At 37.7% G+C, this 15,000-nt stretch overlaps 1 long non-coding RNA gene across 14 annotated transcripts in view; it reads left to right on the top strand.

The window, feature by feature from the left end:
* LOC107195316 overlaps positions 1-15,000 on the top strand; it is a 173,908-nt gene that overhangs the window by 65,354 nt on the left and 93,554 nt on the right. The window lies entirely within an intron of this gene.

Here is a 15,000-nt window from a genome sequence, read left to right as displayed (position 1 = left end):
GCCTTTTCTTTAAAGTACTAAGTATTCATTTATTCCCGGTCTTCCTAAAAATTAAGGCTTGCATTCCTCTTAAGGAGAGGAAAAATAGAAGGAATCAAATATTTTAGTTATGTTCTGAATGCAATGCCATATTCAAAATATATGAACTTATCTTTCAAGTAAGGCACCTGATGGTACATCTGCAATAACATAGATGGACCTAGAGAGTATTTTCCTGAGTGATGTAAATCAGAGAAGGATAAATAACATAATTTCACTTATATGTTGAGTCTAAAGAACAATAAATGAATAAACAAAACAAACTCCCAGATAGAACATTTTGAAGGTTGCCAGGTGGGAGGAGGGTTGGAGTTATGAGTGAAAAGGTGAAGGGATTAAGTACAAATTGATAGTTATGAAATAGTCATGGGAATGTAAAGTATGGCATAAAGAGTATAGTCAGCAATATTACAATAACTGTGTGGTGTCAGATGGGTGCTAGATTTATTGGGGTGATCACTTCGTAAGTTGTTTAAATGTCTAATCATTATGTTGTATACCTGAAACATAATATTGTACATCAATTGTAATTGAAAAAAAAAATTAAATAAAATAAGATACATGAAAGGGACAGATCTGCTTAGGAAGCTATAAATTCCTTAACATAGAGGAAGAGTGGGAACCAACATTTTTTGCGTCTTCTCGGAAGCATAAGTTATTCATTGAGTCTGGCTTTTGTTGGGTGAAGGATGACGAGGAGAGGCTGCATCGATGGATATCTGTGTTTGGGGACTTAAAATAGTGGTTTTCAACTGTGGATGACTTTGCTCCTTAGGGAACATTTGGCAATATCTGGAATTGTGTTCGTTGTTGTTGTTGTTTCTTTGTTTATTTGTTTTTTTGGTTGTCACGATTGGGGAGTGGAGATGCTATTGGCATCTAGTAGATGGAGGGAGGCAGGGATGCTGCTAAACATCCTACAAGGCACAGAACATTGCCCCCCCGCACCAAATGATCTGACTCCAAATGTCAACAGTGCTAATGTTGAGTAACCATGACTTAAAATTAACACAGAAAATAAATTAAAACCAAAGTCCTCCCTGCCCAACTGAGATGTATGGGAGAAACTTTAGCCTGATTGACCCATCTTATCAAATAGGTATATCTAAATACTATTTCTAGACATCTCGAGGACTAGAAACTATAGATTATTAACAAAAGGATTTACATGTGATTTCCGAGGTTCGTTATTTTTTAAAAAGATTTTTATTAAAATATAGCTAACATACAATATTATATTAGTTTCAGGTGTACACCATCAGGATCCATTATTTTTTAAGTTTTTACTTTCAGGATACATTACTTTTTCTCAAGGTCAAATTTTTCACAGTATAATTATGATCTTTTCCACTTCCAGTTGATTTCTCCATCATGGAAGTAATAATTAGCTGGTATTTTGTGTAAAATATTCTTTTGTCCAAAAGGCTGCTATTACATTGCCCCTGAGCTTTAGATCCATCAACTAGTAAGGAGTGCTACAGTGTATGAACATTGTTTAGATTGTTACTAAACATAAAATTCATAGAGTTGCGAATTCAGAATATAATATACTGTAAGGATACAGTTTTGTTAGCATCAAGTGGCATTAATATGTGGTTCTTATAAATAAACACGTAAGTTCTATTTTTAAATGTTTGTTTAGCTTGTGCCTGGAGATTCAAAGGTTAATTTACAAGGCGCAAGTCCTCAGCTGTTTAAAGGTTCTGTGCTCCTATCTGCTATTCAAACAAGTTCCTTTCTTTAGTGTTCCAAGTAGTCATTGATTTGTAAGAGGTAATATACCCATAGTATCTGGCTCAATACATCGTCCTTAGACATTTTGGAGCATTTACCACTATTTTAAATGTCAGAACATTAAAATCAATGAAGAAATTTAATGTAGCTGGGGCAAGAGAAAAGAGCTGAAAAGCTGAGAAAGTTAAGGTTTGTGAAGAGTGAGAGGAGCGTCAAACCCAACAGAGGTTCATTCTGTGTATCCGAAATATTTTTGAGCACCTAGCAAGTGTCAGTATTTTAGACACTTTGGGATGCGGTAGAGAAAGGTGACGGGATTTAGCCAGAATTGAAAGGGCAGATGGAGGGGACAGCAAATACAATAATGTATAGTGTGCTGATTTTATAAAACAAAACATTTTATCATAGTCCCGGGAGACCAGATGTCTGTTTCTTGGTTTTGATTAAGAATTGTGCTTTAGTTACCTGGAAAAGAAATAGTCTCTGCCCTTTTAAAATTATATTAAAAAAGATGCCACCACTATATCCACCAAAAAAAGGGTATATATGGGTATAAGATAGCACAAATAGAACTCTTTATAATTGAGCTCTCTTCTCAGTTATAGTAATTGAATTTCAATTTAAAAAATTAAGCCTTTTTCCCATATTATTTTTTAAAAATTTATTTATTTAAATTAGTTTCAAGTATATAGTACATTGGTTAGACATCTATATCTATATAGTACATTGGTTAGACATCATAAAACGATCCTCCCAATTGCTCCCTCCCTTCCCGTTATTCAACATGGACATACTGATTTTTGTTGTGGTGGTTTACCGAATATTAGTCTTCCGTTTGCTGATAATTTAAATTACACAGAAAAATACAAGACAATCTGACCATTTGAAATAATATTTTTAAAATACATCTCTTGGTAAAGATTTACATCACCTATTTTCCTAATGATCTTAACAATGTGGTGAGAGAATTTACCGAAGAGTGGTAAGTGATTTTTACTCAGGGTCGATCTTATTTTGTTTTCCCGCAGTTTTAATCCCAAAAGAACCTTCTACATTTTTTTTTTAAATTGATCTGAGTTTTAATCTTATCTGCCTCTAACAGGGTGGTTCTGAGTGAGGCACTTGCCCTCTAATACCTATTTCATTAACTTTTAAAATGAGGAAGAAAAAACAACAGTGGAGAGACTAGATGAAACAATATTGGCAAAAATAATCTTTGAAACCAATTGAACATATATGGGGTTCATTATGCTATTATCTCTACTTTTGTCCATGCTTTTAAGAGTTTTCATAATGAACACAAAAAGTCAGCAGAAATAGATCATACTAAACCTGTTCCAGTACTACTGTTGGTAAGGTCAAGGGGAAGATCTGAATATACCTAGAGGCCAAGTGGAAAGGCAGGCATGGCATGGGATCAACTTTTAAGACCTGTCTGGGGTGAATAGAAGATAAAGGGAGTAGAAGATAAAGATAAGTGTGAGTGTTTGAGGGGCAGAGATAGAAATTCCTTAGCTGTGACTAGTGAGTGCTGATCCACCTAGACCTGGCTCTCATAAACCCTCTGGTAAATGGACTTTTCCAATGAAACCTGTCTTTTGCTTTTCCTCTTAAGCCATATATTTTTTTTCCTTTTCTCTAAAAATTGGCCCAAACCTTCTATTGCCCTGAACAATCTTCGTATGCTGGGTATGGAACCATCTCTCAAAGTCTTGCATGCTCTCAGAAAGAGGATCAAGAATTTCTTCAGTCTTGGCAATTCTGAGATCTGCTCATTTCTGGGGAATTTTGGTCTTTGCCCTGAAGCTCTGATTAAATATCTTGATTCAGTATTTGGATTTCTGGTGCTATCTCCTTGTTAACCTTGTAAGAGCTGTTTCTTTCTGATGTACAGGATACTTTACTCCTTCGGTGGAACTTTCACCCTGTCCATCTTGGAACTCACTGATCACTCGAACCTGACACTTGACTTTCTATAAAATCCAACCAGAGCTACTGAGAGCAGAGACTTGGTATACACCTCCAAAACCCCAGAAATAATTTTGATGTAAGAGCTTCAGAGATGTTTCTAACAACCCTATGAATATGCACACATACATCCATTCTAGTTCTATGGCAAGGACCAGGCTCTGAAGGGCAGAGAGTGGGAACCTAGGTCCTCACTCCCTTTTGAGGCTGTAGATAGATGTAGCACCTTCTGGCACTTTGATATGGAACTGCAGTTGCACTCCCCATTTACTTAGTGATTTTGATTTTTTTTCTTTAACAGATATGTATTGAATGCATATGTATTATGGACCCTGGGCAAGATGATGGGACAAGGCAGACTCTGATCCTTCTTCTAATGTAGGAATACACACTGGCCTGTAGTATGTTTTTTGGGGGGGGCCCACATAGTGCTATGAATACTGTAGTGTTTCTTTCTCTTGAAAAACTGGGAGATTTGGCTCCCTGAACCTACATCCCCACATGGTAAAAGTCAGGGAAATGTAGGAGGGTGGTGTTGACAAACGTATTCCATGGTAAGCAGAGGCACATGTTCTACAACCTTCCCTGGCTTTCCTCTCTTGTTTTTATTTGGTATTTTAGCCCTTGGGAGCATCTTGTTTGGGATCCTCCATCTTCATGTGCTTCCTTTTGTAGGGACCACCATATGGGATGGGGATCCTGGGGTGAGAGCTGGGAAAAGAAGCCAGGCTAGGATGAGATGTGTGTCTCCTTGGTAGTGGGCAATACTCTTGAGCTATGGATCTTCATCCTTCATTCAGCCCTTCTCAGTCCACCGCCACATGGCTCAGTTGACTTGGACATCTGCTGCCTGCTCTTTAAGATTAGAATTTAAGTCACAAAAGGATAATTATGGTGCCAATTTTAACTAATCCTCTCATCCACGAACTCCCCGTTCCTGACAGTTGTGTAAATTTTTGTACCCTAAGCACACCCAGGGCATTGTTTCTGCCTCCGCACCTGTGTCTATGTAGTTCTTCCTACCTAGTGGGCCCTTTCTAGTGGGCCCATTACTACATGCTTATGGGTGCTGCTCACCTTGGAAAGCACACCTGTCTCTCTTTCTAAGTGCTCTAAAGGCTGAGTGCTCCTGGGGTTTAAGGCTAGGGACAGGCAGCCGAAAACAGAACCACCTATAGGAGCTCTTGTAGCTTCTAAGAGATAACTTGCTTTGATCTTTTTTACATATTGGGCTTTCTCACAAATTTCCTTCAAAGAAAGCATTCCGAAGTATAAGGCATTGCTTGCTTTCTCTATCCTGCTGGTGATCTCATCACCAACTAGCATATTTTACATTTATTTGATTGTGTGTCCTTTCCCTCTGGACTGGAAACTCTGTGAGGTCAGAGATTTTTGTCTCTTTTAATTGCTATAATCCCCTGAACCTAGCATGGTACTTGGAAGTTAGTAGTACTCAATAAAAATATTTGAATGATTGAATGAATTACCTGGACAAAATGGACAGAAATAGGCTGTGGGAAATGAGGATTTCCCCCACCTGAAAGAAGACCTACAGCATCTCTGATATTTTTTATATTCTACAATGCCCCCTGTATCCCCCATTTGACCATTTGTTAGATTAGGATGCATATTAGAACAGACAGCCTCTCACAATCACCATCTGACAGGCGGTGGTCATGATGCAGTTGTTGTTGACCATGCATTCACGGAGTTGGTCATAGCAGTTCTCATGGCCAACAGTTTAGTTGAGTTGTATTGTTAAGTTCTCTATATGGCCGAGGGTACATGCTGTTTGATATGCTCTCAATACGATTACATTAATTGAAATAAAATTTTATTTGCTTCAAAACAAAATGTAATTGTTAACATAGAAAGAAAGTCATGAGAACAGTAGGGAGTAAATTTTATATTAGTGAAGCAAATGTGCATTGTTAAAGAAATGACTGAAATTCCTCATTTTCTTTGACACAGCAACTAGGAAAACAGGTAGTTGAAGCTCTGTTATTTTTTGCTGAGATACATGCAGAAAGACTGCCAGTTAGTCTCATGCCAAGCAATGCAAGTGAAGGCGGGAGAAATCACTAAATGTCTCAGAACAAAGCAATAAAAAGCTAGTTTGACTGTCACTCAGGGCTGTCTTTAAGACATTGTGTCATAGTTCATAGGCAAATTTGTTTCTTTCCTACTGGCACATAAAAAAAGGTGGAGTATCTACAATCGATGACATTTTAGGTTAAATGAAATAGAGTGGGTCTCTTTTCTAGATCTTAGACTTATACAACTAATGTATAAATCTTAATTTTGCCATTTATAGCTTTACATTTTATATTACATTAGTTTACATTTTAGTTTTTAAGATACCAAACGTTATTCTTCCATATGCATTTAACCTAAAGGGAGAGGTTTACCCAGGTTGTTGGATTATTATGGTTTCTTGGTTTTTCTACTGAATGTCTTTCTCTAGCATTAAGTAGCAAGTTAGCATTATTGGGACTGATTATCCAAAAATGAGTTTCGACTTTGGTTTGTTATGAATAGTTTGTAGATAATTTTTTCAGAGAGCTGCAGGTTTTGATTTTCAACTTTTTCTTTTGAAATAATTATAGTCTCCTTAGAAGTTCCAAAAATAGTATGGAGGAGACTCACTCATCCATCACCCAGCTTTCTCCTATAACTATAGCACAACCGCAGTTTTTAATGGATCATATTCTTTTTCAATGACCTGTTTGGGGTAGGAATATAAAGGAAAAATAATTGTTGTCATACTATATAACCAGTCGCCGCACTTTAGGAGGGTTCCTGGTCACAGGAGATGTGATTGGAGGCAGAGATATTTATAGAGAGATTGAGACATTGATTGTCATCTCATAGAGGAAATAATTAGGTTAAATTAATTCGTGACCTACAACTCTCCAGCAGAGGAACTCTTTGTTGATTTTTCATTCAGCACAAGCTTTCTTCTAAAGAAGCTATTTCAGAGTGGTTTAAAATACTCTACGAAACTCTTGGAATAGAGCAACTTGGAGTTCTAGAATCACAAACCCATTGGATAGGGTGACTTCCCCCTTTATCATCCCTACCAGGTTCCTATAAAAGCTATTCATAAGACCCTCTTCTGCTTAGAGTCTCAGTCCATTTTCCATGTGATAGGACTTTTTCACCTACACATCAGGCAACAAACACATTCCTCTGTGCTTTCTCTCCCTCCTTCAACTTAAATACGTCTAGAACCTTTAATCCTGTAGCAGTTTAACGTCCCCTCACTTTCATTGTAGTTTCAGCCATTCTCCACAGGTTGCAGTTTTTTGATAGCTTGCCCACATCCCGGGGAAAGGATAGTGATGGATCAGGTAAATTCAAGAGTGAGCTGAGAGATACAGTATAGGAAAAATATGACGACGAGGACTTTGTACAAGATTGGAAACAAAAGCTCACAATTAAAAATTATATTTAAAAAAATGAAATAGTGCCTTTTCTTATTTCTATTATTTATTCCCTTTCACAAGCCAGACGTCTAGGGTGTGGTCTGCATCATGAGAGATCCCGATACCCCCATCTCCCCAGCTAGAGCCCAGTACTAGTCACATCTTAGTTTCTGCTCCACTGACTCCTTTACTTCACCACCTCCCAGCCAAGACCACCACCACCTCCCACCCAAGACCACTACCACCACCACCACCACCACCACTTGCCTTGCTTGGATGCCTGGCCTCCAAGTTGTCTTTGTGTTGTTTCTGATTCTTCTTCTCTACTGCCACATGAGAACCAGGTCCCCTTAGCATAGTGACTGATTTATGAAGTCTTTAATTCATTTACACTTAGCATCAATTATGCCTTTGAACATTCTGGTAAAACATGAGAATATAACTACCCCATCCCCTACCTCCAGCCCCAAACATTTGATATATTGGGAAGCATGAAAAACCCATGCAGATAATCCTCAAGGACTTTCAGAGGACTTGAACTCAGAATTAATAAGACCTATTTTTGAGTCTTCTGCACTTAACGATTTAGAATATTTTCAAAAAGAGAAAGAACTAACTATGTATTGAAAATTTCTAGACACTTCTAGCCTTTTGAAATAGAAACAGGTCAGGATGTGACAAAATTAGGTTTGGCAATATTATTTCTACTACATAAGAAACTAGAGATTCTAGGTAGGGAGAGTACTGACTTGAAAGGTAGTAAATCAAATATTGCAATATCTTTAACTTGGTTGGGATTGGGTGGCAGGGAACTTGTGGGGCTTGAGGTAGAAATCCAAATCACCTAGTCCGAAGACAGATCTGGCTCATTTTGTTTGAACCCAATATTGACATATCTTTGTAGATTATGTAAATACATTGACTACAATCACTAAAATATTAATGGTATGTAGACAGATTTGGAAATAGTTAAACCTGGGATACAAATTGTCATTCCTAAAAAGCTTGTCATTATAGATTAAAACTTCCAAATTGAGAAATGTATAGACATAGTAAAGTTAAAAGCTTTCGCTTATTCAGAGTGGTCTTGAAATAATTTATTTGGAGACCCCAATAAAAGTTGTGATAGCACAAATAAATACTGTCCCATGAATAGAAATGAACTTTGGAAAACTTGACAGTGTGTTAAGATATTATTCTCCTTGAGCTTCTGTGTGGAACATTCTGTAAGGACACTAAATTCATAGGTAGCATTTGCCTATCTACAGAATATCCATACTTGTGTTTAAAAGGAAAAAAGATCATGAACAGATAACAAAAAAGAATGCATTTTAGATGGTTGGTGTTGTAAAAAATGTAAATGTATCAGTAGAGTTCAAAAAAAACCCTCTTGATTTTTTAATGCATAGATTTGCTGGGAGTAGAAAATAATTGGTTTTCAAGTCTTTCTCTTTAGATAGATAGCCAATTTTTCCCCATGGTAATATTTATATTCCACAAATTACTAAATAGTTTGAGTTAAAGAATATGGCAGAAAAGGAAATGCCTTTCTCTATGTTTGGTTAGATACATACACTGTCTGCAAAGAACTGAACTATGCTCGCACTCTCTACGTAAATTACAAAAAACAAAAACAAAAAAAAAACAACAACCCGATTTTATGTTTCGATCCCTCCTTTTCTCAACATCACTCCTAATAAATCCTTAAACTGATAAGAATCCACTTATTTTAGCATTAAGGCATTTCACAAGTTTCGTATGACAACTTTATTGTCACCAAAAACTATTATGAAAGAATGCCCCTTTTCCCTGAGGGTTTGTTGTTTTGTACAGCATTCCCTTTGGAATGCTCTTCAGAGATTAAACTCATTTCTGGGCAATTGTTATCATAAACTCAGTACTTTATTTCCAGAGCTTGTGACTGGATAGTGTATAACCTGGTCTCTATCCAGTATTAGCCACATTGCTTTCATTCACACTTATCTCGTAGGGCCATATATTATCTCACAGAAGCCCCAAAATAATTCCTGTTTCTGAAATTCATGTGTAAAGGAAAATTTTTAAAGGGAAGAGGGTGAGAATTAAGTTCAAACTCTTAATAATTTTTGTAAAGGATTATATTGATTAGCAAAAGCTCTCTAGCATCTTATGGCAGACATGTAAGAGAAAGCAGTGATTGTAATTAATTTTTAGTGAGTGCCGCGTATTTGATAATTGCTCTGATTCATGCTATTATATTCCTCTTCCTTCACTCATAGCAAAACAAGCTTAATTTGATTCATGCCCTTAGGAAGGGAAAAAAAAGCCCAAGATTACTCATATGGCTGTGATTCAGCTCTTGGCTCGCACCCCCACCTTCTCCTCATCGTCCCTTTCTCCCACCCTACCCACTCCTATATTCACTCCCACCCAGTGGTGTGGCCATCAAAAAACTGAGTCAGTTCGTTCTTTAAAATGGGTGGGGAAAGAAGACAACTAATAAAACTTTTCTGAGTGGAGTATACTGCTTAGGTCTGAAATCATTGCGGGAAGACCTCAGGCAGAGTGGCTACTTATATAACATGAAAAGCCTGGAACAGAGGCAAGCTCTCATAAAGAAATGTTGAGATTGTCTTATATAAGTCTAGACATAGTTCGTGTGCATGTCTGTAGAGAGGCATACAATAGCCACATAGTTAGGTTTCTATGAAAATTTTCTAATATTGGAAATCTCACATATACTATATATAAAACTAATCTTCTGATCTCAAAGTAGGATAATTTGCTATAATCAAACAATAAATCTAGCAGCTGCCCAACGATTTTTGATCATTGTAAAACAGATGATAAAGTCACTTTGTCATCCTTCAAATAAACAATGTGACCTGGAAGCCTAAGATTGCTTTTTTCCCTGTGAAGAGTTGGAATATTTGTCTTGAGTGTGGCGGGTCACCCTTAGTGAGCTGATGGTGGTGGCAGACATTATTGGGACAGTGATTTCCATTCCTTCCTTGTATTTCCTCATTTATTCCCATTCTCCAGATAAAACAAAAGCCTTGGTGAAATGAAATGGCTTTCTCAAGGTCCCATAGGTAATAATCCTAAGAGCCAGTATTGGAATCCAGGCTGTCTGTCTGCATCCTGACTTGCAGTTCTGGTTTGTAGGAATCTGACACAGTTGGATGATTTGGTAGTTTAGAGCAGGGGTCCCCAAGCCTCGGGCCACTGACTGGTACCAGTCAGTGGTCTGTTAGGAACCTTGGCGGCACAGTAGGAAGTGAGCGTCTGTCGAGCGAGTGAAGCTTCATCTGTATTTGCTGCTGCTCCCCAGCGCTAGCATCACCACCTCAGCTCTACCTCAGATCATCAGGCATTAGATTCTCATAGGAGCACCGGTCCATGGTGCGAAAAAGATTGGGGACCTCGCTGGGTTTGAGAGGAAATTTCACGCTGGAGCTCCAAACCTGCCTTTAAATGAATTGTTGAATCAGGTCTCTGTGTGTCTTCAAACTGAGCTCCCACATGGAGGGGAATGGATTCAAGCCTTCCCCTAAACATTCATTTGTAATCCTAACCACCTTCTCTATTTTGCTGGCTTTTCCCTCATTAAGTTACCATCTGTCTCAGAAATATTGCTTGGATAAAGACAAGTTGAAGCAGTTGCTCACCCTCAAATGAAACAGAATTCTCTTATCCTTCAGAGCAGTACTGAGTACTGTATTTGAGGAGTTCCATATTTATAAAGCTTGCCTATACCTCAGATATGACTGGTTGCTGTCCTTTTTATCATTCTCCAAATATGTTATATGCTAGTTGGAAATGATTAGCTTTTGTAACTGAAGGATTTGTGAGATGCTTGAATTTCTTCATATAGTTTTCAAATGGATATCCATATAGTTTTCTCCTTTAATAAATGAAATTTCTTAATGAAAGACAGTGGAGGAAAGAATGCATGCTGAGGTTTCTTTTTGTACCTCCTACACACCCTCCATTCCATGGTTTTCCCCTAGGGTAACTGTGGTGGAGTTTTAGTCAGGACCCCGTAGAGAGAATAAACAGTGGATCTCAGGTACTTTTTTCTGGGTCTGAAACCACTTCCTGAACCCCTGTTTGAGGGCCTCTTGTTGATGTCAAGGGCAGCACGCTGCCCCGGACGAAGCTATAGTGTTTCCTCCAGTATTTGACCTGTTCATCTTCTCCCTGGCTGATGAGGTTCTATGTCTTGACCCATTTGGGTCAACTGGAATGGAATGTCTTGAATAGTTTCCCTTACTGGACTCAGCCCGATTCTGTGCTGGCTTTGGAAATTCTGAGAAGTTTGGACAGAAAGACCCAAACAGATGTCAGATGTAAAATCAGACACATATTTAAACCACTGAAACTTTGGGAGGAAAATATGAATTCACTAGTTGTTTGTCATCGTTAATAAAATAGTTACAAGCGAATCTTTTTTTTAAAACAAAAGTTATAGAATTGTATTTTTCTCATGCAGAAATGTTATTTAGAGAATGGCTAAGGTGTGTATTATTACTCAAAACAATGATGCAAAGAGTAGTTAAGGAGTAGAGATGGGATGATAATGATAATAGAATACCTACCCCTTACATAGTGCTCACTGTCAGGCAGCTGCTGTCCTCAGCACTTATATATACATTGACCCTTGAAGAAAGCAAGGGTTAGGTGTGTCAATCTCCTGCACAGTCAAAAATTTGGGTGTAAGTACGGTATTAGCTTTTTAACTCAGGTGCCATAGATAGCTAGGAATAGCAGAGTCAAGTTTCAAACCCCAGAAAGTCTGGCTCCAGGCTTTTAAAATCTGTTATATAGATTCTTTTAGATGGCAGAAGTTTTAGGTGTTTGATTTTATTAACATTCTGTTTTCGTAGTCTATGTTTATTTCCATTGAAAGCCTTATAATTATAGATTTTATGTTCTCTACGTACTGTGGAAAGGTAACTTTCTTTAAGCTAATAAAATTTTACTCATTCAGTACTAGATTAACACATTCCTGTTAAAGTATGAATAAGTTTTAATAACTGCATAAGAAATATGTGCACATAGTTAAGATAGAAAGACTTCAAAAATATAATTTGGAAATTTACTTCTAAATAGTTTTGTGTCAATTTAATTTCTGAAAATCACTTCTATATATAAATTTAATGTGAGATTTATTCTAGTAAAATCCTAAAGACAATCTTTTTTAAAAATTTTATTTCATTATTAGTTTCTAGTATATATAGTACATTATTTAGACATTTATATTGTTTATAAAATAATCCCCCTAATTGCTCTTTCCTCTGGCTCTCCACCTAGCCATTACATTAACATTAACTGTATTCCCTATGCCATGCTCCCCATCCCCATGACCATCTATTAACTACCAATTTGTACTTCTTTAACCCAAAGAGAATCTTTTTCTTAAAGTGAATAGTCAACTCCTGACTTGTTTTTCACTGTTTTAGGTGTATACCTCTTCTTTACTCTTCTACCAATTTAAAAATTATATATATGAACATTTTTACATATTATGGAAATAGAACGTTTTCTCTATTTAATAAAATTAGTTGTCCATCAAGGCGTAATCAACATTTCATGTCAAGCCTTGGTCCGAGCAGTTGCTGACTTTGTTCAAGGTTAAAGGAAGTATGCTGAAAAGATAAACTAGTTAAACTACTTAGACTGAGCCTTCCAGATTTTCTGTGTGGGTAATAGCACTTCTTATTACTGCATTCTTCCTGTCTGCGTAATACCTGGGAACAATTTATTCCATGTAATGCCACCCCTATCTAGATAGTAAATTTTTTACTGAGGAGGAAGACGTTTAGGCATGCCAATTTATTTAATTGGAATTTTCACATGACATTTTGATGGTTTTCAAGTGTTTATTTTGCAGCTTTTAGGCAGGTTGGGATTAAAGGACTGTACAGATTAGTGTGTATGTGATGTGGTTGTATTGCATGTGTGCTTGTGTGTGAGTAACTCAGTTGAGAATGTGAATTGCAGTAAATGCAAAAGTGAAAACTGCAACATGGCTCTCATGTACCCGACCACTTCCTGAAGAACCTGCCACATGGGCCCCAGACTTAGAGACTTAAACTTGGGTTCTGAGGACCGAAAGAGTCTGAGTTCACCATGTTAAAAGCCTCTAGCAGACCTAAACATATAAAAACTGTTTGCTACTGTCATGTGAATGCAAACGTTTGATTGCCTCAGTTGTAAAATTTTCAACAAATAATTCTGAAATTTTAAGTATTTAGGAATAGAATCAGAGACTGGCCATACCTCAAAAGTAATCGTGCAACATTCTAGTTTACATGATCCAGTTTTTTGAAACCATTTAGAACATGCATTCTGATCCTGAAATGCACAAGTTATAAAAGAAAAATGTGAGCTTGTCAGATTAACTACAATCATCAATCTAATAAAACTGAGTCACATCTAAATGGGCTGCACTTATACTACCCTCCCATTCTAGGGAAAATGTGGCTGGGGGAGGCAGTCTGAGTCATCACCTGGGTTGTTTGACATACACTTCCTTCCATAAATTGGGAATGGCAAGCAGCACAGTGTTCTGGGTTTGCTTCAGAGAAGGAGCTGTTGCAGCTTTGCACGATCAAAATAGGGCCTTTAGGTTTGAAGGATAAAGCTGAGCCCATATGTTGACTTCAGATGTCGGGGATAGGGGAGAAACTGACAGACCCTAACAGAACATTTGTAAGTACCATTCTGCCGGGGAAGGGCTGGGTGGGTGGTCAAAGAAATGGTAGGAATAGTCACAGTTGAATTTTTCATAGGACATAACAAATATTTAAGAAATAAATTAGGGAAGGTAAAAAAAAATAAATTGGTAGCTAGTTTCCTAAGGGGGAGACTCATTTACTTAACAAGAATGTTCTTCATGTGAACAGTCAAATGATTACAGGAGAGAGAAGGGGGTAAGTGTATGATTTGGTAGTTACCAAACAAATTTGACTTGACAATGTTTAATTTAGTCCGATTTAACCAAACATTTTGAAAGAAAAGTATTTCATTTAAGAAACTTTTTTGGCAATCTTTGAATCTTTTTAGAGGTGTTTTGAGGGGTTGTGGGGAGAGAGGATTCATGTGTCTGACATTTTCTTACAGAGCCTTTGCAGAGGCTCACTGGAGCTTTTAAAAATAAGTTTAGAATGTAAAATTGTTGTGGAGACTACGGAGGAAGGGGAAGGAGGAGTAGATTTGTAGCTGAAGTGGGTTTGTAAACTTAGTTTCTGCTTAGGGATTATTTTTTAATATGTGCCAGTCATTCCTCTGATTTCTATCCTAACTTGGTTGTGGCTCTCTCTCTGTGAGGCTCGGGTGTTCCCTGTTTTAAAGCTGGAGTTGTCACAGCCTGGGCGTTTTCTGTTTCTGGCTTAAGGTTTTTTTTTTTTCTCTTTTCCTGAATGAGTGTCCTTTGTGTAACCCCAGTAATTCAGAAATCCTGCAGTCATAGGGACTGCCCTGTCATGTGACTTAGGTACTAGGTGCTGCCTGCGATTGGTCAGCAGCTAATTGGCAGGTCCCTATAAGAGGTCCCGCTTGGGCTGCAGGCCACTCTCCTGCCCGGCCTTCTGCTTAACAGGGATGGGGGAGGGGGACGGCGGATATCCAGTGATTCAGCCACATGTGATAGATGACCAAATGACTGCTTCCTTGGGGGCCATGCATCAGTGGAAGACACCCAAACTGGTTGTGGCTGACTGATCAAACTCTGGCTTCCTCAAATGGTAACTGTCACTTTAATATAGCTTACTGATTAAACTCAGAAAAATGCAACTAAAAGTTTTTGCCAGGAACTTGTGTGGACTTACTCCCTGTGTGTCTCTCCCTGCCC

This window comes from Pteropus alecto, unplaced genomic scaffold, assembly GCF_000325575.1.
Source record: "Pteropus alecto unplaced genomic scaffold, ASM32557v1 scaffold392, whole genome shotgun sequence".
In the NCBI taxonomy this organism is placed as follows: domain Eukaryota; kingdom Metazoa; phylum Chordata; class Mammalia; order Chiroptera; family Pteropodidae; genus Pteropus; species Pteropus alecto.
The sequence above is the reverse complement of the archived record's forward strand: the minus strand, read 5'-3'. Positions and strand labels throughout refer to the sequence as shown.